General features: G+C 52.2%; 1 protein-coding gene across 1 annotated transcript in view; it reads left to right on the top strand.

The window, feature by feature from the left end:
- Positions 1 to 5,175: 5,175 nt before the first annotated feature.
- Positions 5,176 to 23,939, top strand: part of KCNE3 (potassium voltage-gated channel subfamily E regulatory subunit 3) — a 28,485-nt gene continuing 9,721 nt past the window's right edge. The window contains exons 1-2 of the mRNA XM_029602071.1: positions 5,176 to 5,283; positions 6,437 to 6,557. The gene's annotated coding sequence lies outside the window, so the exon portion shown is untranslated. The remainder of the gene's footprint in view (positions 5,284 to 6,436; positions 6,558 to 23,939) is intronic.

Here is a 23,939-nt window from a genome sequence, read left to right as displayed (position 1 = left end):
AACGGAACGTGAATGACCAAACGACCCGCGTAAACAAATACTTTTTTTGGGCCCCAAATTGAACAAAAACAAAACAAAATAAAAAAAATCACCAAGCCAAACAAGGTGAACCGAAAATGTTTTTTTCGACCACATCCCTGTTCAGCTGACTTAAGAACAGCCGTAACAGGTTGGATGACTACAACTTGTTGACCCCTGGCCAGCTGGTAAGGAGTGAAAGAAAGGAGGAACCTGCCAGCAGCCGTTACACAAATTAGCCATGGGAGTGCCTGCCAGCAGGAAGGGATGTCTCAACCCCGCTGAGGAGGAAGCGTTAGGCCAGACCTTGAAACTGCTTCTGGCCTGCTAAGGACCCGCCATGACTTTCCACAGCTGTCAGATTTGTTTTAACGAGGACCAGATTGAGGAAGTGAGAGGGAAGCCAGCATGAGTTTTCAAAAGGCCAGAGGAAAAAGCTGGCAGAGCCTGTAGTCTGGGGGATTCAGAAGGAAGGACAGCGTGGCTCGGCGTAAGTGCAAGGGAAGGGTGACAGGTCGGGCCCAGAAATCGAACTCCATCCCAGGGGGACAAGGAAAAATTCACCAGGGGCAGAGGAGGACAGTAGAAGGACGCTGCATACCCCCCCCCCCCCCCCAGGCAGTGCTGGATATCCAGCCCTCAGGAGGATGCTCAGTATATAGAGAGCCCAGGCCCGTGCAGTCAGTGCTGGATATCCAGCCCTCAGGAGGATACTCAGTATATAGAGAGCCCAGGCCCGTGCAGTCAGTGCTGGATATCCAGCCCTCAGGAGGATACTCAGTATATAGAGAGCCCAGGGCCGTACTGGCAGTGCTGGATATCCAGCCCTCAGGAGGATACTCAGTATATAGAGAGCCCAGGCCCGTGCAGTCAGTGCTGGATATCCAGCCCTCAGGAGGATGCTCAGTATAGAGAGAGCCCAGGGCCGTGCAGGCAGTGCTGGATATCCAGCCCTCAGGAGGATACTCCATATATAGAGAGCCCAGGGCTGTGCAGGCAGCGCTGGATATCCAGCCCTCAGGAGCATACTCAGTATATAGAGAGCCCAGGGCTGTGCAGGCAGCGCTGGATATCCAGCCCTCAGGAGGATACTCAGTATATAGAGAGCCCAGGGCGGTGCAGGCAGCGCTGGATATCCAGCCCTCAGGAGGATACACAGTATATAGAGAGCCCAGGGCCGTGCAGGCAGCGCTGGATATCCAGCCCTCAGGAGGATACTCAGTATATAGAGAGCCCAGGGCCCAGGCAGTGCTGGATATCCAGACCTCAGGAGGATAATCAGTATATAGAGAGCCCAGGGGCGTGCAGGCAGTGCTGGATATCCAGCCCTCAGGAGGATACTGAGTATATAGAGAGCCCAGGGCCGCGCACGCAGTGCTGGATATCCAGCCCTCAGGAGGATACTCAGTATATAGAGACCCCAGGGCCGTGCAGGCAGTGCTGGATATCCAGCCCTCAGGAGGATACTCAGTATAGAGAGCCCAGGGCCGTGCAGGCAGTGCTGGATATCCAGCCCTCAGGAGGATACTCCATATATAGAGAGCCCAGGGCTGTGCAGGCAGCGCTGGATATCCAGCCATCAGGAGGATACTCAGTATATAGAGAGCCCAGAGCCGTGTAGGCAGCGCTGGATATCCAGCCCTCAGGAGGATACTCAGTATATAGAGAGCCCAGAGCCGTGTAGGCAGCGCTGGATATCCAGCCCTCAGGAGGATACTCAGTATATAGAGAGCCCAGGGACGTGCAGGCAGTGCTGGATATCCAGCCCTCAGGAGGATACTCAGTATATAGAGAGCCCAGGGCCGTGCTGGCAGTGCTGGATATCCAGCCCTCAGGAGGATACTCAGTATATAGAGAGCCCAGGGCGGTGCAGGCAGCGCTGGATATCCAGCCCTCAGGAGGATACTCAGTATATAGAGAGCCCAGGGACATGCAGGCAGCGCTGGATATCCAGCCCTCAGGAGGATACTCAGTATATAGAGAGAGCCCAGGGCCGTGCAGGCAGTGCTGGATATCCAGCCCTCAGGAGGATACTCAGTATATAGAGAACCCAGGGCCACGCAGGCAGTGCTGGATATCCAGCCCTCAGGAGGATACTCAGTATATAGAGAGAGCCCAGGGCCGTGCAGGCAGTGCTGGATATCCAGCCCTCAGGAGGATACTCAGTATATAGAGAACCCAGGGCCACGCAGGCAGTGCTGGATATCCAGCCCTCAGGAGGATACTCAGTATATAGAGAACCCAGGGCCGTGCAGGCAGTGCTGGATATCCAGCCCTCAGGAGGATACTCAGTATATAGAGAGCCCAGGGCCGTGCAGGCAGTGCTGGATATCCAGCCCTCAGGAGGATACTCAGTATATAGAGAACCCAGGGCCGCGCAGGCAGCGCTGGATATCCAGCCCTCAGGAGGATACTCAGTATATAGAGAGCCCAGGGCTGCGCAGGTAGTGCTGAATATCCAGCCCTCAGGAGGATACTCAGTATATAGAGAGCCCAGGGCGGTGCAGGCAGTGCTGGATATCCAGCCCTCAGGAGGATACTCAGTATATAGAGAGCCCAGGGCCGTGCAGGCAGCGCTGGATATCCAGCCCTCAGGAGGATACACAGTATATAGAGAGCCCAGGGCCGCGCACGCAGTGCTGGATATCCAGCCCTCAGGAGGATACTCAGTATATAGAGACCCCAGGGCCGTGCAGGCAGTGCTGGATATCCAGCCCTCAGGAGGATACTCAGTATATAGAGAGCCCAGGGCCGTGCAGGCAGTGCTGGATATCCAGCCCTCAGGAGGATACTCCATATATAGAGAGCCCAGGGCTGTGCAGGCAGCGCTGGATATCCAGCCCTCAGGAGCATACTCAGTATATAGAGAGCCCAGGGCTGTGCAGGCAGCGCTGGATATCCAGCCCTCAGGAGGATACTCAGTATATAGAGAGCCCAGGGCGGTGCAGGCAGCGCTGGATATCCAGCCCTCAGGAGGATACACAGTATATAGAGAGCCCAGGGCCGTGCAGGCAGCGCTGGATATCCAGCCCTCAGGAGGATACTCAGTATATAGAGAGCCCAGGGCCCAGGCAGTGCTGGATATCCAGACCTCAGGAGGATAATCAGTATATAGAGAGCCCAGGGGCGTGCAGGCAGTGCTGGATATCCAGCCCTCAGGAGGATACTGAGTATATAGAGAGCCCAGGGCCGCGCACGCAGTGCTGGATATCCAGCCCTCAGGAGGATACTCAGTATATAGAGACCCCAGGGCCGTGCAGGCAGTGCTGGATATCCAGCCCTCAGGAGGATACTCAGTATATAGAGAGCCCAGGGCCGTGCAGGCAGTGCTGGATATCCAGCCCTCAGGAGGATACTCCATATATAGAGAGCCCAGGGCTGTGCAGGCAGCGCTGGATATCCAGCCATCAGGAGGATACTCAGTATATAGAGAGCCCAGAGCCGTGTAGGCAGCGCTGGATATCCAGCCCTCAGGAGGATACTCAGTATATAGAGAGCCCAGAGCCGTGTAGGCAGCGCTGGATATCCAGCCCTCAGGAGGATACTCAGTATATAGAGAGCCCAGGGACGTGCAGGCAGTGCTGGATATCCAGCCCTCAGGAGGATACTCAGTATATAGAGAGCCCAGGGCCGTGCTGGCAGTGCTGGATATCCAGCCCTCAGGAGGATACTCAGTATATAGAGAGCCCAGGGCGGTGCAGGCAGCGCTGGATATCCAGCCCTCAGGAGGATACTCAGTATATAGAGAGCCCAGGGACATGCAGGCAGCGCTGGATATCCAGCCCTCAGGAGGATACTCAGTATATAGAGAGAGCCCAGGGCCGTGCAGGCAGTGCTGGATATCCAGCCCTCAGGAGGATACTCAGTATATAGAGAACCCAGGGCCACGCAGGCAGTGCTGGATATCCAGCCCTCAGGAGGATACTCAGTATATAGAGAGAGCCCAGGGCCGTGCAGGCAGTGCTGGATATCCAGCCCTCAGGAGGATACTCAGTATATAGAGAACCCAGGGCCACGCAGGCAGTGCTGGATATCCAGCCCTCAGGAGGATACTCAGTATATAGAGAACCCAGGGCCGTGCAGGCAGTGCTGGATATCCAGCCCTCAGGAGGATACTCAGTATATAGAGAACCCAGGGCCGCGCAGGCAGCGCTGGATATCCAGCCCTCAGGAGGATACTCAGTATATAGAGAGCCCAGGGCTGCGCAGGTAGTGCTGAATATCCAGCCCTCAGGAGGATACTCAGTATATAGAGAGCCCAGGGCGGTGCAGGCAGTGCTGGATATCCAGCCCTCAGGAGGATACTCAGTATATAGAGAGCCCAGGGCCGTGCAGGCAGCGCTGGATATCCAGCCCTCAGGAGGATACACAGTATATAGAGAGCCCAGGGCCGTGCAGGCAGCGCTGGATATCCAGCCCTCAGGAGGATACTCAGTACTGAGAAGGGCAACCAAAATGATAAAGGGGATGGAACAGCTCCCCTATGAGGAAAGGCTGAAGATGTTAGGGCTGTTCAGCTTGGAGAAGAGACGGCTGAGGGGGGATATGATAGAGGTCTTTAAGATCATGAGAGGTCTTGAATGAGTAGATGTGACTCGGTTATTTACACTTTCGAATAATAGAAGGATTAGGGGGCACTCCATGAAGTTAGCAAGTAGCACATTTAAGACTAATCGGAGAAAATTCTTTTTCACTCAACGCACAATAAAGCTCTGGAATTTGTTGCCAGAGGATGTGGTTAGTGTAGCTGGGTTCAAAAAAGGTTTGGATAAGTTCTTGGAGGAGAAGTCCATTAACATCAAGTTTACTTAGGGAATAGCCACTGCTATTACTAGCAATGGTAACATGGAATAGACTTAGTTTTTGGGTAATTGCCAGGTTCCTGTGGCCTGGTTTGGCCTCTGTTGGAAACCGGATGCTGGGCTTGATGGACCCTTGGTCTGACTCAGCATGGCGATTTCTTATGTTCTTATATAGAGAGCCCAGGGCTGCGCCGGCAGTGCTGGATATCCAGCCCGAGGTCGCTACCCATGGTTGTTTCCAGATCTGTATCGGTGGTTGCGGCGAGGGGCGTGGTTACGTTCTATGTATAGGGCGGCGGGGGGCGTGGTTACGTTCTATGTATAGGGCGGCGGGGGGCGTGGTTTTAAGGCTGTATCGGGGGCGGGGCTTCCCTGCTCTGGGGGCGGGGCCTCTCCTCTCTCTCCCGGCCCCGCTGCCTGCTATGTGTCCCGCGATCCTGCCAGAGCGTCCGTCTGCAGGCAGGTAAGAGGGAGCCTCCCCCGGAGGGTTTCCTTCCGATGGAGAGCGGTTCGGGGGTTTGGGTTTTGGGCTCCGTTGACCTCGGAAGGCGAAGTTTGCGAGCGGTAGATGAGCCGGCGGAGTCTGTGCCTGCAGCTTAGACCACCCGTGCCCCACGAACTTGCTGTGTCTCCCTCCAACTTTATTCTCTGTTTTGACAATCGGGGTTTTTTTTTTTTGTTGTTGCTCTTGTTCGTTTGCTGCTTTATGATCCGCTTCCTGCTTCGGATTGCGGAACCCGCTGGGACCCGAGGTTGGGTTATTCCGATTTGCAGATTGATCGGACGGGGCAGCCTATGCAGGATGCCTTTGAGCGGAATTGGGGGCTGGGTGGGGGGTAATTGATTGATTTAAAGTAGGAACCTTCGTTTTCAATTTTTATTTCCCCCCCGGGGAACTTTTCGGTATTTATTATAACGAACAAAAGTGGGAGAAAAATGAGTCTCCTTTTTCCCACTGATTGTCTCTCTTATTTTGTTTGCTATAATAAAAACTGACAAATAAAGGTGAAAACGAAGGTCCCTGTTTATAAGCCTTTGATTTTCCTCCTTTTCTTGCGTGCGATGCAATGACCCCTGCTGTAAATAGTCACTGGTGGTTACCCAGCCTTTAAGTGTACAGTCACTGATGCCCATTGCAAACGATATACTATAGATCTCATAGCTTTTGTATTTGAAAACAGGCTGTGTCTCGCCTGCAGGTAGTTTTACCCAGGACAGAGAAGTCTGTAACATTTCCCAAGTAGTTGCAGCCCGAGCTGAAGGAGCCTTGCTGTCCAGGACCCACATCTGTGCTCCTTCTATATGCATGCATGCATGCATCTGGGAAATCATCCCCCCCACACATGTCTCTCATATACACACCACACACACTGATCTCATAAAGCTTCTTTTCCTGTGGAAAGTAGGCTAAAAAAAAAGAATACTTGGGTTACGGTCTGTAGCCCACAAAATTCGATACATGCAAAAAAAAAATTACGCCTAAGGATAAATCCCTGTGGGACAATGGCTGGATATCCCCCAGATGCTTTTTTTTTTTTTTGGTAACCTAATCCCACAGTTCCATCAAAGCCAGACCCATGGAACTGTTTGCCTTCCTTCTCTCCATCTGCAAACAGAGCTGCCACGAGAGGATCCCTGCGTCCCGGCCGCCGTGGGACTCCGGCTCCATCACAAAACGCGTGGAGAGAGGCCTCTGCCGGCCCCGGGATACTTGGGCTGCGGCCGCCGGTGCAGACTGTGAGTAGGATTCGTTGAGACACCGTGGCTCAGTGGGAGCTCCTTTTTGAGCAGATAAAAGATAAAAAATGATTTCTTGTGAAAACCATCTGATAAAGGAATGGGATCGGCAGAAACAGATGCACTAACGCTCCTATCTGTACAAAAGCAGCAGCATGAGGGAGAGTTGGTTTTTTTTCCTGCTTCCTCCTTTCCTGTTTGTTCTGTTTTAGTTCTTAAGGGTTTTTGTTTTTTTTTACACTTGATATAAATGATTACACATTTTGTAGGGGCCTAGGGTGACCGCTGAAGTTAGTTGGTGTGTCAGAAAATGTCCCATGTGACTGAAAAAGGAGAATTCGGAGTCTCCAACCGAAATGCAGTCTCTCTGGCCCTCTCTCAGGCTTGCTGGCAGGGAGGTGTAGGGAAGAGAGAGGGAGGCCAGACGGAGGGGGAGAAGAGGGAGGAGCCAGGCTGGTCGAGGGGCACGACAGCCAACTGCCTGGAGCACCAATGTGCTACATTAGGAGGCTGGGCACCAGTGCCGCCTGCTATTGCTGTAGAGCCAGGGCCGGTGCAAGGGGATTGGGTCCCCTAGGCACCTTCAACCTTGCACGGCCCCTCCCCCCCCCCGGTCGCAGCCCTGACTCTCCCCCCCCCCCTCCCAAAAGAAAACTCACAAATCACCTAGTGGTCCAGCGGGGGGCCCGGGATCCATCTGCCACCCCCGGGTCGTCGGCTGCCACTAATCGAAATGGCGCCGGTGGCCTTCAGCCTCTACCATGTGACAGGAGCTACCGGTGCCATTGGTTGGCCCCTGTCACATGGTAGGGGGCTAAAGGCCACCGGCGCCATTTTGGTTAGTGGCAGCCGAGGCCCCGGGAGCGGCAGATCGTTCCCAGGCCATCCGCTGAACCACCAGGGGGCGTCAGGAGGGTGGCACTGGGGGGGAGGGGGGGGAGGCAGGGGCTGGCAGAATTTTGAAAGGGCATTTTTTGCCCTTTCAAAATTCTGCCACCTGTCGCAGCGCCCCTAAGTCTCGGCGCCCTAGGCACAGGCCTAGCTCGCCTAGTGGTTCCTCCGGCCCTGTGTAGAGCCTTAGTCTCCACGTAGCCGCTGGATTTCCTATATATGCATCACCTTGCAAATTAGCTCCGTTAAATTTCATCTGCCATTTGGATGCCCAATTTTCCAGTCTCACAAGGTCCTCCTGCAATTTATCACAATCTGCTTGTGATTTAACTACTCTGAACAATTTTGTATCATCTGCAAATTTGATTATCTCACTCGTCGTATTTCTTTCCAGATCATTTATAAATATATTGAACAGTAAGGGTCCCAATACAGATCCCTGAGGCACTCCACTGTCCACTCCCTTCCACTGAGAAAATTGCCCATTTAATCCTACTCTCTGTTTCCTGTCTTTTAGCCAGTTTGCAATCCACGAAAGGACATCGCCACCTATCCCATGACTTTTTACTTTTCCTAGAAGCCTCTCAAACGCCTTCTGAAAATCCAAGTACACTACATCTACCGGTTCACCTTTATCCACATGTTTATTTATTCCTTCAAAAAAGTGAAGCAGATTTGTGAGGCAAGATTTGCCTTGGGTAAATCCATGCATATAGGGAAAAATAACCCTTGCTGTAGTTACACGATGTTAGGTTCCATATTAGGAGCTACCATCCAGGAAAGAGATCTAGACATCATAGTGGATAATACTTTGAAATCGTCGGCTCAGTGTGGTGCAGCAGTCAAAAAAGCAAACAGAATATTAGGAATTATTAAGAAGAAAATGGTGAATAAAATGGAGAATGTCATAATTCTTCTGTATTGCTCTATGGTGAGATTGCACCTTGAATACTGTGAGCAATTCTGGTTGCTGCATCACAAAAAAGACAGAGTTGTACTGGAGAAGGTACAGAGAAGGTTGACCAAAATGATAAAAGGGATGAGCAGCTCCCCTGTGAGGAAAGGCTGAAGAGGTTAGGGTTGTTCAGCTTGGAGAAGAGACGGCTGAGGGGGGGATATGATAGAGGTCTATGAAATCAGGTAAATGTGAATCAGATATTTACTCTCTCAGATAATACAAGGACTAGGGGGCACTCCATGAAGTTAGCAAGTAGCACATTTAAAACAAACTGGAGAAAATTGTTTCACTCAACGCTCAATTATGCTCTGGAATTCATTGCCAGAGGATGTGATAAAGACAGCTAGTGTAGCTGGGTCTAAAAAAGGTTTGGATAAGAAGAAGTCCATAAACTGCTATTAATCAAGTTGACTTAGGACTGGATTTTAAAATCTACGCGTGCGGGGTACATTTGTGCGCGCTACCCTGCGCGCACAAATCTACGCCCAATTTTATAACATGTGCATGCTGCCGTGCACATGTTATAAAATCCGGGGTCGGCAGGCAGAAGGGGGTGCACCTTTCGCGCACCGAGCCCTAGGGGAGCCCCGGTGGCTTTCCCCGTTCCTTCCGAGGCCGCTCCGAAATCAGAGCGCTGTGCCTGAGACAGGGTTGTTGTTGCCAGTGGCCCTCGGCTCCCAGAAGGAGCCAGCACGGCAGGGCCGCGAGTGTCACCGCACTGGATGAAGGAAAGACTGATGTAGCAGCTGCAGCCCTGGGGCCTCACCGAATTGAGAGGGAGGGAGGCAAGCAAGGAGTGGCAGGAAGATGAGCAGCGCACCAGGAATGTGATTTGTTGAGCACTTGCCTCTCTCTTCTCCCGTCTTCTGTGGTTGCCGCTGGCCACCTAAACGAAGAAAGCGGGGAGGCTGATTGGTGCAGTGCGGGGCGGGGTGGTGGGGGAATAATTTTGCTACGAGGGGGAGCCGGGCGCAGGATAACAGCCAGCAGAGGATCGCTGCAATAGCTGTCCAGACCCTGGCGATGGCATCTCAGGTTGATGGTGCACAGCCCTCTTGTATATTGGTGGTTCCTGTGCACTATGGACGTTACGCCCCGACCTTTTGTCATTGCCGAGCCCAGTTTGTCTAAAATAAATCTCCTTTCCTGAGTCTACTCTTCTGCTGTTTTCACTATATATATGCTATAAGTTCATGTCATGCTCATAGTTTACATGTATCACTGTGGTGCCTGCACAGGGTGTGGGGAGGATGGGCTTCTGATGATGATCGGCACAGCAGCACCCCTGGTCTATTTACATTCTCAATGGTGGGAATGACTAAGATGCCTTTAGAGACCTTACATACACCCCCCTCCCCCACACACTTTTCCTCAAGGCTGAAATAGGAATCAGAACGAGAAGGGGAAGCTTAATGATTCTCCTTTTTTCTCGGGGAAAGAGAGGGAGTTTCCGCCTGTCCCTTTGGGTTTCCAGCTCAACGGGAACAGGCTTCCGGCAGGCTACATCACCACGAGCCTTTATTTGCAAATAGGCAGGTTATTTTCCCACTGTTTTTATGTTCCCTTCCCAGCTTAGCCCGGCTGTTGCAATGACCCTGCTTATCGCAGGACCACAAACTGCAGTGCTCTGTGGCACGCAAGGAACGGAAGCCAAGGTATCCCGGCTGCAGGCAGAGGGAGCCTACGAGCCGGCAGCAGGGGCACCCAGTGAGTCTGACCTGTATGGGCCACCATGGAGCGATGGCCGAGACCCCTCTCCTCCCCTAGCCCGGGCTTTGAACTCTGCCTTCCCTGGCCCGGGATCGCACGTCTCCCGCACGGGTGCACTGCGCTGTCACTGAGCGACCGGGCCCACCCTAATGAGTCTCTCTTAACAGACCTATTCCCAAATCTTTTGCTGACATTTGTTTTTCGAAGACGTGATCCCTTGGCGCACGTGCCCCTGTATGTCACCTAAGACGGGTATAATGCCACGCCAAGCCAGGATCTTAACGGCGATGCACAGACAGTGCCAGCACCTCGCAGTTCCCGTCACATGAGCGCAGAATTGTAAAAAAAAAAAAACGACAACTGATGTCACAGGAAAGCTTTGTGATGTCACTGCATAAACGCTGTGGTGTCATTTGCAATGTGGTGACAGCGGGACAGGAAACTGAGTTATGGTCAAGGGGGCCCTCTGACATTTCCTTTAATGCATGGGTTATAGGAGTTTTTTGTCCCTTCGACAGAAATGCATGAAACAGAGTAGGATGCAGTCGGGAGACGATGAGTCCGATCATAAAGGGGGTTAGATACTGCTCTACCCACCTTCACATCGACTTCCGGACCACTAATGTATTCATTTTTTTTGAAAAAGAAAGGCTTTCGCCCCGAGAATCAGTCGCAGGTGTTCACATGCCGATGGATGTATGCGCGGGTTTCTGCGCAATTCATTGCATAGGGCCACGAGCACCCATTACTGCACGCATTATGTCGCACATGTATGGTGTGTGTGGATTTTGTGGCCGTGCCTAATTAGCGTACACGGCCGTTATTACATCCTGTGCTGCCGCTGGGTTTTGCTGTGCAGGCTAAAAAAAAAAAAAATACGCGTAGAAAAATCCGCGCGGCTCTTATTACATCAACCCCATAATATCTCCATGCTGTCGGCCTGCTTGCCTCCCTCTGCCTTCTGCCAGTCATGCTCGCCTCTGTGGTCTGGAAGCAGGGAGCTAAGAGCCGTCACTCCTGCGGACAGAGCCCAGTGAGAGGAGCTGGGCGAGGTCTGGCGCGGAGCAGGAGGCATCACTGCGCCTGCAGCTCACTCAGATGTGGCCAGAGCTGTGTGAGGCGAAAGTGGAAAGGAACCCCGAAGGCTGGAGGTGGGTTAGGCCAGAGAACAGGTGATAGGGCAGAAAGCAGCTGGGGAGTGGGGAGAGAAGTGCCCAAGGGACCTTGATAAAGGATAACAAACAAAAAAAATCTATAAGGTGATACCTTTTTATCGGACTAACTTAATACATTTCTTGATTAGCTTTCAGGAGCTAGCACTCCCTTTCTCGGGTCAGAACAGAATGAGCAAAATGTTGAGTGAATCCTAAAAAGCATTCCAGTGCTAGCGTGAAGGTGGAGGGGGCTTGATGGGTCATCAGAAAGTGACTGCCAGTCAATGTGCATCTAAGTGGACTAACAAGGCAGCCACACGACAGTATCCCAGAAAGGGCGCCGGCAGGCAGGATGAGTGATCTGGCTGGGTCAAGCTTCCTGGCTGTTTTGGATAAGGTGCTCTGGCTCTGCCGCAAGCCGTTTCACCCCATGATGTAGCACCGATCTCCTTAGTCAGGGGTTCTTGATGTCGGCTCTGCTTCACTCCCTGAGGCGTTCTCTGTGTTCATAGAATAATAGTTAGGAAGAGGGTCCTGGAGACCTGCCGAAGCCCCCCCTGCGACGCATCGCTGCTCTCTCCTGAACTCAGCTCTGCTCGGTTTTCATCCAGCCAGGTCGGTCTTCCACAAAAAGTCACAGGCTTCCGCTTCTATCTGTTATCTGCTGTCTGGCAAAGGTACTTAAATAAAACCGCCTGGCAGGAAATTGCATTCCGTCCCCCGAAGAAGCAATGGAAGGCGTGAAAAGCACTGGGATTTTAGCCCTTTGTCTACTTGCCTCACCCTTGTGAAGAGTAGAAGTCATTTGAGGTGAGGGGAACGTGCAGTGCTCTTTGGATTTCGTGTCTGGTGGGTGGTGGCATGAGCACTGGTTTGGGTGGCATTATTGTACTGCAGCCTGCTCTCTTCTTGTTTGTGGCAGGCTCAGGGGGGAACCATGCGAGGTGGCTCAGGAAGCCAGTCGTGCCCACGTGCAGATGATGGTTGCCTTGAGTTGATAGGCTGACACGATATGAATAGTTCTTTGCTGCCAGTGCCTGCATGCAGCCAGTGCCCTGGCTGCTTTCACAGACCTTGCCGCTGGCTTCCACAGAGCTGCTGTAAGGTTTATAGGGCCGGCTGGCACTGTAAAGCGCTTTGGTACACATCGGGTCTCCTTTAGCTTACTAATATATTGGACTCGGGTAGACAGATACTGGATTTTCCTTGGGGTACAGTAGGAACATGCTGTTAACGCGTCATGTTTGTTCTTGGCCATTCCAGAATAAATTAGCAAATTCTTCAAGCACAGAGCAATAGCCAGAATGTGCCGGGACATGCACAAGCCGAGAACTGGTGCTCTGTCGCAGATTACTGGACTGTATTATCTTCTTATATTATATTGCAGGGCGGGTTTTCTGAGTGTATGCACTGCTGCGGTACATGCTGGGACAACCAATGTTTATCTTAGAGGTGTTTTGCAGGAAGAGGGTGGGGGCGAGTAAGGGGTCTCAGGGTAGCTGTGATGCTGCACAGTCCTCAGGCACGGGAATCCCATCCTCTTGCGTTAAACTGCATTTCCACTGTAATGCACAAGACCCCCAAGGCGACATCCCGGCAGGCCGATAGCCTTTGGAGCCGGGGAGGCTGATGCTCCTCTTTCCTGAAAACTGGCAAGCAGCCTGATAGCTGTGGTGGCCATTGGTGCCGGCAACGTTCCACGGTTGCTGCAGCTATGACAGAAAAGAAACATCAGAAGGGCCTTCTCTGGCAGCCCGGCCTAACCGGCAAACGCCAGGTGAAAAAAAAAAAAAAAAGAAAGCCAGCCCAGAAGATCTTGGCTTTGTCTCCGTTACTGTTTCTGCCCCCACTCACCCCAGGCCTGTGCCTTTCCTGTTGGATACGTAACCCTCTCGTGTTTAGGGCTGCTAAGATCCACGTCCCAAAGGATAGGCCGAGTGTGTCCTGGTTTTACCCCTGGCGACTTTCTGGATGTGTAGGTTCCAATCTCTTAACAAGGAGAGCTAGGAATAAGACCAAAAGCAGGGCAGAAAAGAACCAGAAAGTGGGCAGGCTGCTCTACCGCTTTAACAGCGTTATGGCGTTTTCGCATGCGTTAAGCACCTGATATCACCATAACCTATGGCTTTATTGCATGTTGCGGTGTTGAGAGAGAGAGAGAGAAGCCATAATGCTCTCACGCTAGATAGGTATTTATATCTCTATGGGAGGTCCACCTAGTAACTTGAGGTGAGGTTTAGGTATTAGTGTAGGGGTTAGGGGCCACTTTGACATTCAAAGTGAGATGTACGAACTTGATGGACTCGCTACCTGGGTAAGGTCAAGCTAGGTTGAGAGAACACTGCACAAATCTCATCTTTGGGTGAGTTTTCTCACTCCGAAGGTCTTCAGATCTTCACAAGAGAGCACTGTTCTGTTCGAACGTCTCACTTTGAATGTCAAAGTGGCCCCTAACCCCTACACTAATATCTAAACCTCACCTCGAGTTACTAGGTGGGCCTCCCATAGAGATATAAATATCTATCTAATGTGAGGACATTATGGCTCTCTCTCGCTCTCAGTGGCCCTGATAGTAAACATGGTCCCCGCAGTGGTTGTATGTAGGAAATACCACAATTCTGGCACTTATATCAAAGTGCAGAGGTATTAGCACAAATTGCAATAAACTGCCTGTTACCATAAAACATGCCCCTTTTTCTATCGCATGCGATATTTAGTGCATTTTGATAAATCCAGGCTTAAGTCACACCTTTCAGCGCAAAACTGACTTCAAAGCTCTTGTCTAGCGCACGAAGAGCCCGAGTTCCGTCGCCGCGTGCCGGGAATCCTTGTGGGCTCCGGAGACTGCCGCGTTCTGCATTGCCTGCTGTCCAAATAAACACCTGGATTGTATTTCGCGTCGAAATCTAGTGAGGTTACCACTGACCTCATCTGACGGCGTTCCTCTAAAAGCTCTGACCGCGTCTTCTCTATTTTTCAATCGCGTCCCACGTCCACCCCCAATACCTCCCCTCAGAAAATACTGAGATCCTCTAACGTCTTCCAGAACTCTGGCCTGTGCATCTTTTCCACTTCAGCAAGTGACTTTTCCTCTGTACGTTAACCGCTATCGCCGTGACTCGCCGCACATACAGCAACACCGGGGCACCGGCGGGCCGTGACACGCCTTTCCAGACAACGTGCACCGTTGGTACAGCGTAATAAAATGAGCATGGTGTGACGTGCTCGATAACAGTGGGGTAACAGTTGGCATAGAGGGTTGCTCTAACCACATGAGAGAGGTATAGAAGGTTACAATGGCTGCATAACATTATTCGAGGAAAGACTGAAGAGGTTAGGGCTGTTCAGCTTGGAGAAGAGACGGCTGAGGGGGGATATGATAGAGGTCTTTAAGATCATGAGAGGTCTTGAACGAGTAGATGTGACTCGGTTATTTACACTTTTGAATAATAGAAGGACTAGGGGGCATTCCATGAAGTTAGCAAGTAGCACATTTAAGACTAATCGGAGAAAATTCTTTTTCACTCAACGCACAATAAAGCTCTGGAATTTGTTGCCAGAGGATGTGGTTAGTGCAGTTAGTGTAGCTGGGTTCAAAAAAGGTTTGGATAAATTCTTGGAGGAGAAGTCCATTACCTGCTATTAATTATGTTGACTTAGAAAATAGCCACTGCTATTACTAGCAACGGTAACATGGAATAGACTTAGTTTTTGGGTACTTGCCAGGTTCTTATGGCCTGGATTGGTCACTGTTGGAAACAGGATGCTGGGCTTGATGGACCCTTGGTCTGACTCGATATGGCATGATCTTATGTTCTTCTTATCAGTAATGTGTAAAGCTGTATACAATTTTTAATAGAGATTAGTTCATCATTTAAATAACGTAAACAGTCCAGGCATGGGCAGGGCAGGGCAGCTGAAGGCTATGTGCAGAGTCTTTACTGGTGTTTGTGTCACTGGCTCACAGCAACAGGACCGGCTCTAGGCCAACCGGCGCCCTGTACACAAACTTAAATTGCTGCCTCCCCCCTTGGCAGCAGCTCTGGCATAGCCCGCCCTCCTTCAGCAGTAAATCCATCTCTCCCCCCTATCCCTCTCATATATACACACACTTATCTCCCCTCTGCCTAGCACCAGGATCCCTCCCTCTCTCTCTCAGCCCTCCAGCATCCTTTTCTCTCTCTCCCTCCTCAGTTTCTCACCTCCCCTCTTCTTCCTCTTTGCAAGGTGACCCTTCGCCTACCACCAGAGACAGAAGCTTCCTTTCTCCCACCCAGCCTTTCCCTTCACCCCCAGTCTCCTGCCTGCAGCCAGCCTGGGAGGGGGCAGCGGCGCCCTGTGCAGCCGCACGGGTCGCCTGCCCCCAAAAGCCGGCCCTGGACGGGCAAATGACGTTTCGTTGCCAAAGTCTTGACCATGGGAAAGGGAAGGGCAGAGGACTGGAGCTGGAATGTCAGCTCCTTTCTCTCACACCTGAAAATAAATAAATCGCCAAAATAAAAACCCCTCTAGCCAGCCTTTTCAGAGTAACAGTGCTTCCATCTGATCAGGAGTAACCAAATTAGAAGGTGACTTGAAATACAATTCAGATGTCCGCTTGGGACTGCAGGCAGCGCAGACGCCGGGAGCCCGCCAGGAATTCCATCACGCGTTCGCTGAGCGATGGCCGCTGGGTCGGGATTCAGAAGCCCTTAGGGACGACGGAGGCCAGGACCTGGAGCTGGCCCTTCTTACTGTTATCATCGCTGTTGTGTTTATATAATTTGCTCTCTTTTGTTCCTTTTATTTGAAGCCCATTATGTCCTACCTTGGCAACGCGCACAACTGCCAATAAAGTCTTCCGTGAAAAGAGAGCAATCCCTTGAGCAGGAGGGCTCGGGAAGCAGTTCTGGTGGGCAAAGCTTACAGTTTCCTCCGTCATCAGCGTTTTGTGTTTACAGGGGAGAAGCTCTCCTGCTGCTCGCGGGTGGAACGGCCCAGCTCCTCCTCCGCTGCCTCTGGCAACAGCTGTCTGAGGAACGTGGGGGGAGGTGGATGGGCTTGAAGACCGCCCGGTGCCTTAGGATAATCCTAAGCGGGAACAGCTGGCAAGGCCTTGCACATCTCTGGCGCAGTTGCCCCCTCCGCGGCTGCATCCGCCTTGCGCTCCAGGACCACCGAGCAGTGCCGATTATCCACGGGGGGGGGGGGGGGGTCATATAGCTGGAGTTGCCAACTGGCCCCCAGGTTTTCAGGACCGGGTTGATCCGGTCCTGGCTTTCCTCCACCGCACGCACGGACCTCTGGTCTGCTTTTCCATGGGAAATCAGATCCACAAGTTCCTGCATGCGGCGGGGCAGAACCCAGGACCGACTCAAGCTGCCCTGAAAAAAAAAAAAAAAAGTGGAGCCAGTTGGCATTGCCAGGAAGCCAGAAGATCGTAGGCCTGTGCTGGAATATTCCATCGTTAGGCAAACTGAGGGGGGTGGGGCCAGAGGCCTGCTGCTAACTCCGGGACTTTTCAAGTGAGCACGGCTTCCCCCCCCCCCCCCAGGACACAGCACTGAGACCTCTCTAGACAAGGCGCCGGGTACATGTCCTCAGCACTGAATACCCCGTGTCCCTCGGCAGAAATGGGGTTAGGAGGGACCGTTTTTAAAATGGTTTGCTTGGTTTTTGAAGGCTAGGGTGGCTGTCGCCGAGAACTCTTCAAGACCCTGGCCAGCTGTGCTAAGGCCTGCCGCGGGGCTCGGCCCCGCCTCGGGCGTTCATCAGCGTTTAACCATTGGGCGAAATTGCGTGTGGCGGTTGGTGGCGGTTGGTTGTTGTTGTTGTTAACGCTGGAAGGAGGCTGAAGGCATGATTGCAGGTTCTGGCTGAAAAGGCAAACAAGCCAAGCCTGAGCCCTGAAAAAGAGTCCAAGTCCTTGTGGGAAAGTAATAGAGGAGCTGTGGATTCAAGTTGACATTTGGGGCAAGATGTTTTGTTGCTATGGAAGCCTGAGGTTGAGAAATCTGGAGGTTCTGATGGAGGCCAAACTTCAGTTTGGAGGGGCAGGGAACTGCAGGAGCCAGAGACGCGGCTCTGGAACTGCACTCAGAGCACTTATTAAAACCTTTGCTGCGGTCTTCGGTTCTCAAAGTGATCTGGCAAGCCTTGAATTAAGATTATTGCAGTTCCCTGTGTAACCTCCCCCCCCCCCCCCCCTCATCTCACACACACACACACGCCCTTTGCAGGGGAGGGGGTCACCTTCCCAGCCCTGGGGAGCACCAGATTGCTCAACCAGGGTGGGGGGAAAAAAGATTCTGGGTCCCGTGGAACGAGGTCGCTGTCCGCACAAATGATGGCGTTTCAGACCAGAAGGAGATTTTCTTACAATAATAAGCAGGTTTCGGCAAGCACAAAGATACGAAATCCAGACATGAAATGCCGATGCTCAACCCTCCGGAGCAAGTTCCTCTAGAAGTCTGGTCCCAAACACTAGGAGGTTGATATTCAGGGTCACTTAACCGGATAAGTTCGGACTTGTCCAGCTGAGTGGCGGCGTTGGAATATTCAGCTGTGCTGAGCGTCCGCCATTTTAGCCAGATAACTATTTACACTTGTGCTGCTCCAGGTGCCTCTGCTCCTTGCCATGGGATGGTTTTCCTTCCTAGGATGACTGCTGCAGAATCCGCTCCGTGAACCTCCACGTCAGTACTCCAGGCAGGAGAAGCTCAACGGGTGACTCCCATCGCTGGGAACTTCCACACTGGTGGCGGGGCCTAGTGGGCCGTTACACACAGAAAGAAATCCAGACTCTCCCTCTCACTCACACACACACACACACACACACACACACGTACAGTCTCACTCTTGCTCACACATCCGGTCCCAGCCTACTCGCGTCTCTCGCGCTCACAAAGCGATTTTGGCAAGCCGTGCTCCGTGGGAAGAGCGCCTCGGGGGGGTGGGGGGGGGAATCGCGTGTGTGCTCCATGGCGGCCGGCCTTCCAGTCTTGGAGGAGGGGGCGCAGAATCCGGAGAGGCTGGAGGAGTTGCGTGGTGACTTGCGGCCCCCCCCCTTGCTCTGCAGATGGAGAGGGGCCGGAGAGACGTGACCTGCCTTCGCTTCACGATGGGGATGCAGTGTGAAAGCCTGCGATATTCTCCCCTCCCCCTGCTGCGGGCAGAGCTAGGCAAGCGGCGGGTCTGATCAAACCGCCCGGTCGCCCGTGGCGGGACTAACGGGCAAAGCTATTTCCCCGCACGCTGACCAGTGGGTAACCACTGTCTGCATCCTTTTGATGCGGTGCTGAAAGGCTGGCGCAGGGGCAGAGGTGGTACCCGCACAGAGCTTGGCTCCGGGAAGGATCCTACCAGCCACTGCTGCAGAAGGAGGGGGTTCGTTGGTTCACGTGACGATCGCGGCGTGATCGAGCGGAACTAACACACGGTTTTCAGGAACACAGGGCTTGCCCAATTAACTCGCTCAGTTTTACGTTTGCTGCTGGTTCAGTGGTGCAATTTCCGGTGCTTCCTTGCTGTTGGCTCCAGGGGTCTCCTTATGGGTGACTCGGTCTGTGAGTTAGGGGCTGAGGGCTTTATTTATTTATTTGAAGAGTTTTTTATATACCGTTATTCGGTAAAGCCATCTTATTATTTAATATTTAATATTAAATATTATATTTTAATATTTAATATTTAAATATTTAATATTATTATTGTGCAAATAAAGGGTCAGCCTTGCAGCCCATCCCAGCGGCTGCTTTTCTTACTGTATACAGACTCTTGGGAAGCCTTCTTCAAGTAATCCCCTGGATAAGGTTTATCCCCCATCGTGGCCTCGCCGTTTGAATTCAGAGTCTATTTCTTTAGCCTCCGTGCCATATGTGTCTGCCCTGAGCGGACTGCACACTCCCTCTCTCTCTTCCGCCTCTCCGTGCTCTGCCGGGTCTGCCTGGCATGTGCTGTGCTGTGCGAGTACTTCTGAAGGTCTGCGCTCCCTCGGGAAAGTCCGCCTGCCGTGCAGCAGAGCTCAGCCTCGCAGGCGGCATCTAAAACCCTGTTCATGCGATTCCGCTGTTTTTTTTCCTTTTTCTCTAAGACTGACGGCGGTGGCTTGTCACTCACAACATCTGGATCTGGGAGCCCTGCTAAAATGGAAGCAGCTGCCCGCCCCTCCCCCCATGCACTGAGTGTGTGCTTTCTGGATTTGGTGGTGGGAGGGAGGGGGGAATCTGGGCACCGGCTGCTGGGCCCCAGCAGTGACGTTTTTTGTTTTTTTTTCCCAAGGCGGGATCTGGCTCTCTGCCTAACTGTAGCCCCATTTTCAGGGCCAGATTTAGGATTTCGGCCTCCATGGCCAGGATCAGAGGGTGAAGGCAGCGACCTCCGCTCAGAGCTTCAGGAGTGGTGGTGGGGGGGGGGGGAGAGGGAAAGCTGGGGCGAGGGTGCTGGGCCAGAGTGCCACGGTGGTGGCTCTCTGAAGTGGTGCGGGGGCGTGCTCCTAAAAACTCTTCCTTCCGCCCGAGTATCACCGTTCGGCAGCCTGTGTCTAAATCCAGGCCCGCCCGGTTCCATAGCACGGAACGATGTAATCCTGTCCGTCCGTTCAGTCTGAGGAGAGATGTGACTGTCCGGCGGGGGGGGGGGAGAGAAAGTTGAGTGCATGTGTCTGACGGGGAAGAACATGCATTCTGGGCCTCGTGAATAGAGCTCACAGGGGGAGATCCTGTGGTTAACCAGCCACGAGTGGTGCTGGTAGGCCGAGGAAGGGCCTCGCGCTCTGCTCGCTTTTCAACGCTGGGCTGAGCGGGAGGTCTCTGGGAGCCTCTCTCAGAAGGGTTGAGGGTTCTCATCTGTCTGTCTGTCTGACCTGCAGCTCAGGGGGGTGGGGGCAGCAATACCAGAGTCTTCTTAACGGTTGGGTAACTTCTGAGGTCTGATGGGACCGTGCATGGAGTAAACTCACCGCAAAGGCAGAAATCCTCTCCAGAGGTGGATAATAAACAAATTCTGTCTCATCTGATCTGACTTCATTTACAGGAGAAATGAATTGAGGTTTAACGGGTTTCAGGTTCTGGACAGAGCAGTCGCTCTGTCACGCACCAGATTTTAGGTGAGATCTCCTTCTTCGGAGCCGTACTTATTTCCACTTTCACTTCTTGGCTTCCAGTAGCCGCTTTGGACTTTTTTTTTTCTTCTTCTTCTTCTCATAATCCAGCTGTGCTAGCTTTATGCTGTTTGTGTGTAACCAGCATCGCTTTCAGGTCACTTTCTTGGGATAAGCTGAGCTAGCACCCGGTGCTATTGACTTGGTTGCTTTTCACTCCTGAAGGGGCCTCCCACAGTACTCGCGTTTCTGTGCCTGTGGTTCACGTACTTCCTCCAGGGCTGATTGATTGCAAAAGGATTGTTCCTCATGAACGTCCCACAAGCATCGGTTTGCCCAGCTTGGGAGCTATATAGGTTTTCCCCATGTAACAGTTCTGGCCAGCAACTCATTAATTCCCCTACCCACAAAGGCGGTCACACCCTTGATCTAATATTTGTAAACGACTTTATACACTCCCCCAACACCCCATCCTGCACCCCTGTCCCATGGTCTGACCACTCTCTCATAAAGGCTCACCTAACTGTGAAGCACACCCCGTCACCCCCCCCCCCTCAAACTCAATAACACCATACAACTCAGAAAACCCTGCAACAACGAAGACCTAATCGCCGCCCTCTCTGACTCCCTCCATAACCTCGACCTTACGAACCCCGACACAGCACTCACCTCCTGGAACAACCTTACAAACTCCATTGCCAACAACCTATGCCCCCTGACAACCAAAAAAATGAATCACTCATCCCATGCAAAAAAAACCTTGGTATACACCTGAACTAAGGAAACTGAAACATGACCTCAGACAAAAAGAGAGAAAGTGGCGCAAAGAACCCTCCCACGCTACGCAAACCGACTACAAAACCACCTTACACCACTATAGAACCTCCATACTTAAGACCAAACGAGACTATTACGCTACCAAAATCCACAACTACCTCAAAGCCCTCTTCACATACGTAGCCGAACTCACCAAACCATCACAGCCCCCCCCCCCCCCCCCCCCCAGATCTCTGAAGAGGACACAAAAGCGAAATGCGAACTGATCGCCGACTTCTCCAAAGAAAAAAAAATCGCAAACCTCCTTCGATTCTCAGCACCCTCTCCCTCCATGCCTTCCGCCTCTAAATACACAAACGCCACACTTGAAGCCCTCGACACCACCATGGCCTCAGAAATTGACACCATACTATAGAGATTACACCCCTTGTCACACCCGGCTGACACTATCCCCAGTAAAGCTCTCTTACCCATTGCAAGCACAATTGCCAAACCCCTTGGCTGAGATAATCAACTGCTCTCTCTCCTAGAAGCCTCTCATGAGGGACTTTGTCAAACGCCTTCTGAAAATCCAAGTATACTACACATCTACCGGTTCACCTTTATCCACCTTTATTTCTTTATCTCGAGTTTTATTAACTCCATGTTTATTAACTCCTTCAAAAAAGTGAAGCAGATTTGTGAGGGAAGACTTGCCCTGGGTAAAGCCATGCTGACTGTGTTCCATAGAGAGGGCACGTCTGTGTGTGCCTGCATGAGTGAGAGGCCGTGGCTGTGTATGAGAGAGGTCATAATTTTGTGTGTGTGCATGTATGAGAGACAGGGCATATCTTGTGTGTGCATGTTGGCCCTCAGATCTGTCGCACAAAACCAGTGAACAAGGGTGGATGGAGCATATGCCCCTTCAGCATGTGGTAAATTGAGCCTGTGCTCTCCAGGCACAACACAGTGACCAGGGCATATAACCCCTGACAGCCTGGAGATGGGACCACAGGTGGAAGGGAGACTACGAGGAAAGGACGAACTGAGCTGGAGGTGAGGCTAATGGGAAGCACAGAGACGTTCAGACCAGCGTCAGGTAGTGAAGGGGGGCTATGCACTGTTCTTAGGCACCGTTGCCTGCCTTGTCTGACTTCTTCCAGTGACATCTACCTGCAAAGGTTTTGAAAGTTCAAAGAAAAATGTAGATACACCATCTAATTTAATGAATCCAAACAGAAACAATGCAGAAAGAAACATTTGCACAGGAAAAACTAGATAATGTCTGGGGGTTATTTCATGGGATGTTTTCATCCTGGCACTGTTGCTATTTAGTTCTGAGTTTTGATATCATTTTATAATGTGATGATTTGAACAATACCCCTTTGAAGATTTTTGCAGCACAGCTGGATGGCATTTGCCATTTTTGTGTTCCATTTTAATGATTACTATATTTTTTCCCATGGCTTTTTTTTTTTTTTTTTGGCATCGCTTAAGGCATTTTTTGCAAACCAGCAGCTTGCCAGCTGGAAGATGTCACATTGCAGGAGTTGCTGCTGGGAGACTAAGTGATACACAAACTGAAAGGAAGCTCTTGGAAGCAGAGCCAAGATCTGAGCAGCAATTGAAAGGAAAGAGGGGCTTTGGATGCACTGAGCAGCCGTTTAATCCAGTGCCTCAGAGAGATAATGAGGTCAGATAGCTCACGGGAGGCCAGAAATGGACCAGCTGGGCGAGAAACGGCCTTGGACTGGAGGCACCTTGCACGTCAGTTGGGGCACAGCACCGTGAGCCTTCTTAGTCTGTCGTAGCAGCACAGACATTTGACACAAAAACAGAAGGGAAAGAAGAAAACACGAAAGCAAGCCCCAGACTTGTGCAGTACGAAACTTTATTGAGTGCTCCGTACATCTTGACCCCAGAGCGCTTACATGGCAGAAGGAAGTACAGCGTTCCAGGAGCAGGGTCAATATTGACTTGTGGTTGGGGGGGTGGCCAACCCAAGACCTGCTGCTGCCTGTACCAAATGGGAGGATTGACCCTTCCCATGGCAATGTCCTGGGAGGGAGGGAGCTCCACCCTGGGCCAGCTAAAAGGTCTCTGCACAATGCTCGGGTTACGTATTGGTTGCTAAAGGAGATGGGTGAAATCAAGGTGTGCGCGCCGCCTCCCGTCAGCCCGGGTCTTTTATTCGTTACCAGTAATGCAGGTTATTTACAGAGCGTGGTTAAACAATGCCGGCTGCAAGGCCCTGCCCCTAAGATCTTCTAATACTCTTACAAGCAGAGAAGGGGACCCCGGGGAGTCCCTGTAAGGGCAGGTGTAAACCTCCATGGACCGGCGTGGGCCTGTCCGCTCTGCGCATCGCAAGAGCCCGGGCTCTCTTCCTGCCCCCTCTTACCGGTTCACAGAGCTGCCAGGCGAGCCACTTCCAGGAGGGGGAGGTGTTTTGATACCTTCCGCGCCGATTCCGGGGACCCGCGGACACACGCACCTGGGAACGTGCGATTTCTGCCCGCGTCCCCCTCCCCCGAGATTAGCCGGGGCTCGCAGGGGGTCCGGAATGTCTCGCCGACCATTTGAAGCCGGAGGCGAACCGGCCGCCAAGGAAACAGGCCGGACAGACACGAAGGGGACCCGCACGGCCATAAGAAGAGCCAGGGAAGCGCTGAAAGCCCCCACCAGTTTCTCTTCCATGTCTGGAAATGAATATGGGCCCAGCTCCCTCGGGAGAAAAGAGAAGTTGGTGTGGTTGGGGCCGCCGGCTCAGTTTCTTACCTTGACTGCTGCATCTGGCTGCCGGAGCTCCTTCACTGCTGCTGCTCCCAACATTCAGA

The sequence above is a fragment of the Rhinatrema bivittatum genome, chromosome 5 (genome assembly GCF_901001135.1).
Source record: "Rhinatrema bivittatum chromosome 5, aRhiBiv1.1, whole genome shotgun sequence".
NCBI lineage: Eukaryota > Metazoa > Chordata > Amphibia > Gymnophiona > Rhinatrematidae > Rhinatrema > Rhinatrema bivittatum.
The sequence above is the reverse complement of the archived record's forward strand: the minus strand, read 5'-3'. Positions and strand labels throughout refer to the sequence as shown.